This window comes from Charadrius vociferus, unplaced genomic scaffold (assembly GCF_000708025.1).
Source record: "Charadrius vociferus isolate BGI_N301 unplaced genomic scaffold, ASM70802v2 scaffold422, whole genome shotgun sequence".
NCBI classification, from domain to species: Eukaryota; Metazoa; Chordata; class Aves; order Charadriiformes; family Charadriidae; genus Charadrius; species Charadrius vociferus.
Window position 1 is genome coordinate 898,730 of NW_009647080.1, and position 6,057 is coordinate 904,786.

The window sequence follows — 6,057 nt, forward strand, 5'->3', positions numbered from 1 at the left end:
TACAAATCTGGAACAAAATACAGCATCAGTTGTATAAGCCCTTGTTGGGAAAAACAAACAAACCAACCAACCATGATTAACCATTTTCTTTTTCCGATATTAAAGCCAATACTATCTGCAAGAGGTCAGACTCAATAAACAACAATAAAATCAACTGCATATAAACAATATTAACAGGTGTCAGAGAACAACAGCGCTCCAAATGACAGAAAACATGAGTTATATTACCAACAGTAAGGGGAAAAAGAAAGTTTACTCCTCTTTGCTAAATCACTGGGGGGGGGGGAATTAAATTATCTCTCGGGGTATTACTACCAGAATTTCATTTGACGCAAAAAAGTAATCCGACTTTTTCGCAACATTACTCTGAATTTTATTCGTCTGCACAAATGGAAAAACATGCGAAGTAGTACATGTTGTCCCTCCTTCCCCTTTCAACAGGAACAGAACGGGAAAAGGAAGGTAAGAGCCTTCTTAGGTTTTCAGCAACCAGGTCCGTGAGGACAACCTGCTTAGGGAAAAAAAGGGTACTGGGATCCACGTTTCGGAAGATTTCAGTCGGGGGTATTTTCGGCCGGGAGAGGGTAACTCGCAAGCCGCCCCGAGAAGGATACTCGTGCACAACAGCACCTCCCACCCTCGTCCAGGACTTTTCGGACACGGTCTCGCCACCTGTCCCCTTCCCGACTTGCGAGCCGGAGGCCGGGGAGGGCGGTGACGCTGGGTAGCGCCCGGAGGAGCCGGCGGCCAAACAGGAGGACGGCGGGAACAGCAGCGAGCACCATCCCCTTCCCCGAACCAGCAAGCAGCGAGATCGTTCCGTTCCGCCCCTCTCCCGCCTTCGGGCAGGACGGAGAACCCGGCAAACACCTCAGGCGGCAAACACCGCCCGCCGCCCCGCGGAGACCTGGGAGGGAGGCGGCCCCCGCGGCTCGGTGACCGGCGGCCCCGCCACACGGCGGCACAAGGCAAGCTGATATACAATCTTTACTTTGCAATGTGAAATGGTACCTGGTCTTACATACACAATACACACCATTCTTTGATCACGTAAAGAAAGAAGGAAGCACACAGACCCCCAAAATAGAATCCTCAAAGGAGGACAGATGACGTAAGCCATATCACAATTACACATAACCTTGCTGTTACACAAAATAGCTGCACCTATCACAGTGCTGTCAGGCTCTGGCACAACGTTAAGATGGTATAAGTACACATCTGGGCTTTTATTGTTTTGTTTTTAAAAAAATGGAATTTTGCCAAATTCAACGCCTGGGTTCATTGGGGGGGGATGCAGGGAAAAAAACCCAACACACTTAAGATTTTATAAAACATACCTCCAGGACAAGTACAATTATCAAGTGTTAGCTATGTCTCTATGAATAACGATTGAATAAGCACCTGTACTGTCATCTTTACACATCAGAATACATACCTAAAACAGGTAGCTTCAGGACCGGATTTACTTTCTTAAGATGTAGGCTAGTCGTTTAGAAATTAACACAGGGGTGGGGAGGATTCTCTAGGCTTCAGAGCAGAAGCCCAATTTACAAAGGGCCTAGATGACCCCAAGATAAGCTGTCCTCTGTGGCTGCAAGTCTCCTAACACAGGTACTGTACTCGGATATCTGAAGATAAGCAGTACAACCTTCCCAGGTTTTCAGTTCCACTCACATAGCTAAGGCAGAGTATACTTCAAAAACCTTAATTTCTCAGCTAACTCAAAGGAAGCAGTGCTCAATTTTCCATTTACTTTTCCAAATCCTATTCTCAATAAATACAAGGCCTTTTATTTCCAAAAAACAAGTCTCTGAAGTACCATCATATGGTTCAAATTGTTACTGCTCTTTGGGACCAGACCACATCATTGGTCTCTCAGACACCCTGCATCAGAAGAGCTAGGTAGATATTTGATGCTATTAACTTCTGAAGCAATACTGACTTAATATATGACTTTTTCAGTGCTCATTCCCAGTCTTACCCATTCTTGCCTCAGAGCAAGCAGGACTCAGGAGTACTCAGAAAATATGCTGGAGGAGGAAGTAGCCCCAACTAGCCAGTGCCCGTGGCTGTCTCCAAGCCACATCGTACGGACAGCAGCTTTTTGGCTAGTGTGAGTAGCTGTGGGCAGGTGGCTCTTACTTCGGGGGGGGACCAGGTCAAGGGGTGAGGAGAGAGAGAGAGAGGAAGTGAGAAAAATGTCACGCTGATGTGAACTGTTAATCATAGGCGTGTGTAAAGCATAGTCACGTGGAATTTGTAATAAAACTAGGATATATGTGTGACATTAATACTACAGAGTAATAGAATCTGCAGTAGGAAAATACTGCAATTCGTATACTGTGTCCGAAAGGAAAGTCTGGGGAGTGTGTATTAACTACCCCCCAATTTATGCAATGAACATGCAGATTCCTTTGTAAAAAAAATTTAAAGCTGGCGCAATCACAGATGGTGGTGGTCTTAAAAAGGAAAAATGTAAATTATTTACCAACAATACGTAATTAGACAAGCCTGAAGTTAACACACAATAAGGAGACAAAAATATCTCATCATTAAGTCATGGCCTACACAAATGGCACAAGACAGATGTTTGAAGACAACAGGCTAGTTCTTATAAGATGAATAGGTTTGGGTTAGTTCAGAATCGTGACAGAAGACATCCAAAGGCTGTGCTTTAGGTTGTGATGATAAATTAGACTGTCTCTTTTGTAAAGAGTGACGTGTTTACCCAATGGAGATGATTTACCTAATTAAACTACCTATGTTAATGTCCTACACATAGCACAGTAGAGCTGCATCTTAAGGAGAAATAGATGATAATGGCTTCATTGATCCTTTTAGTGAAGACATCACTTTAGTAGCAGGCAGACACTTAAGCATAGACTGAATTCAATATTTAGGAACTCTTAGTACAGGTAAATTGCATTTTGTCATGGGTTTCTTCTGGCAGAACTTCAACAGCTATGATAACTAACTTTTCTTGATTCTGTTTTTTGAAACCTTCTCTGCTCTTTGTAGTATCTTTTTGATTTATTAGTTTATGGAGTGTGCTACTAACAGTTTCATAAGTGGTTGTTACATGTCCCAGACAAGATTGAGACGGTATGGATCAAAAAGACTCTTAGAAAAAATCTGCAATGCTAGAATCTGGGAGAAGGGAGAGGGCAAATTTGGAAGAAGAAAATTTCAGATGTGTTAACAGGAAATTGCTATATTCAAGAGAAGAGACCAAAACTGGTTTATCTTCTCATGTTTACTGTGAGTAAGAATGCTTGTTCTCACTACACTGCTTTGGGATGCTTCACTGTATTGACACTTCTATATTGCTGGCGTTTTTCCACCCAGCCTGATGAAGATAATGATACAGTTTCAGCTGAGATTTGAGAGACCTAAATGAGATAATTACATTGGTATAAAATGTTAGCATTATCTAAGGTGTTCACACAGTGTAGTGAAAAGTACTAAAGGCAACTTAAAAACCTTGGTTCTTGAAGAAGACTAAATTGGAAAGGGATAAGTGATTCTAAGAGCTTCTTAGAGTTAATGTGAGAGCTGCTTACTGTAGCTTGCTCTTCTTATTCCATCACGGAGAGGCTGTTCTCCTACTGCCATAGTCCTGATGTTAAGGATGCTCTCTTAGGCTTGATGGCTAGCTCCATTTGCAAACACCAGTTCCATGAAACAGTTATCGTGGAGGTATCCTGAGCTCACTTTTAGGTATTAAAGGGTATGTCTCTTAGATGTAGTAACTCAATAGAATTAAATGGTGAAAAATGGTTCAAAGGTGCCATAAAAAGAAGAAGCTGGCATGTTTGAAGATACATTACAAGCTTGTATTATATGCTGATGTGCACCAGGCTGTGCTATTTTAAACATGGTTACCAGCCTCCGTTAATTAATAGAAGCAGCTCTTTTCAGTTAGTTCAGAGCAGCTTGTATTAGCAAGCAACATTGATTGGCTTCCAGTATAAAGCATACAGCAGTTTTTGAGAAGCTTTTGGGAGTAGAAGTGTAGGCTTCACAAAGTGTACAAAGTCCTCCAGGATTGCGTTTATTTTGTTTCCAAAGTGACTGGTTACTGCAGTGTCCTGCCATCAGCGCAGAAACTAGCGGGTCTGCTGTGGGCAAAATTACAGAAAAGGTCATCCGTAGATTGCAGAGAAAGCGCCCTGCATGAAAGTAAGTACTCAGTAACTCATTAGAAATTTCATCCACAGAGTAAAATACCACAGCAACAAGTTATGGGATGCTACTTTTTAATAATGTAGGCACTGTTGCTTTGTGTTCTTGTATGAGTTGTATAAATATGCATACATGCTTCAGTTTCTCTGTAAGTCATGTGACTACGTATTTCCTAGAAATGTCAAACTGGCATGTCTATGAAATGCTGAGAAAAGTCCTGTGTAAATGCCAAGTACACCTTTACTAACGTTAGAAGCATTACGTGGCTTTTGAGTCTAAGGATTATGTAATTGCTGCTGAAAGCAGGAATCTAAATATGAACTGATAATTGAGCTAATTAACACAATTTGCAAGACAAGAGAAACCTGAAAACTATTTGACCAGTATGTAGTTAAGTTATGGTGTGATTAATAACATCTGCTGAGTATCTCCAAGTGTGCACTGCATATTTGTGCCCAATACTTTACCTTTGTTGACTGGTAAGAATACCTGATTTGCAAAGTATTTCCTAAGGGGGTCCTGCTCACTTCTGACATCCCGTGTTCCCCTTTTCATTCCCCATCTGAGTGTTTCAGGATTAGCAGACTGTTGCATTGTCCACACTTATCATCTGTTTCTTACCCTTAAGAAGCTTAAAGAGTTGTTCTTGTAAATACAAATTCTAGCAAACATTAAATGAGTAATTGATATGAATTGTTCTAAGCAGCTTCACTATATTTTAGAAACCTCTATATGAGCTATGCTTCAGGGTAAGTATATGCAAAGATTCAACAAAATTGTAAAAAGAAACATCAGAGATAGACAATGAATCAAAATAGTACATAAAGTCACATTTTCCATCTGTGTGTGAATGACAACACTGTACTCTGTCAAACTGAGCTCCGTGTTGGGATTTCTGTTAACCTTTCAGTTACCATGAAGTTAAATCTCACTCTGCAGGGTTTGAAAATCACTGCTTTGTGTGTGTTCAGCAACATCTGCAGTGGTATGTTCAGTCACAGCACGCACAGCTGTTTTGTCTTCTATGAAGTATTTAGATCTAGCAATAAATCCAGTATTTAGATATACGGATGCAGCCTGGGAACTCTGAACGGCTGACATGCAGCTCTTGCAGATGATAGCCCTGTGAGCAATCCTGCATCCTTCTTTCACCTTGAGGTCCCACGTGCCCCTCGCTGTTGGAGAACTTTTAGCAGAACGGTTTCCCTTGTGAAGTACTGCAAGGACAGTATCTGACCAGTGGTGAGTGCTCACTCGGTTACTGGCCTCCTGGTATTTTTGAGAGAGTTTTGCCATGAATAGTGGGTGTATGTGCCAGGTAACTATGTAAATGTTATGCAACTCACACTTTAGAAAAAGAAACACTGTCAATTCATATAGGCTTTAAGGTTTGAGCCTACAGACTTCTGCTTGACAGGTCTATAGCGTTTGGTACAGTTGGTAATTTACAATTACACATTTTTAAACTCATTGTAAATGGAAAACGTTTCCAAGGGTATCACTCCGTTGCACCAGGACAAGTTTGCACTTAGCTCATCATCAAGTTGAGCTACAAAGTGGAACTGGTGGTTTTCCGCATGCATTGCACGTAGTTAGTGGCAACCTGTGTTTAAAAAAAAAACCAACCCCACACCGACCAACCAAAAACGAGAAAAAGGAAAACTTTGTAGCTTTCGAATAATTTAAGGTGATCTTGGTAATAATTTCTCCGCATGACGTGATATAATTCGACATTTTTCAGAAGACAAGAAGCTTTTCAGAACAAGATTCTCCCCTTCTCCCCCCACGCCGCCCCCAGCTGTCCGGTAGCCGGGGGACTTGCCCGGCACGGAGCTCTTCCACTGAAATGTCAGATGAATTTGCTCTTTGTAAGAG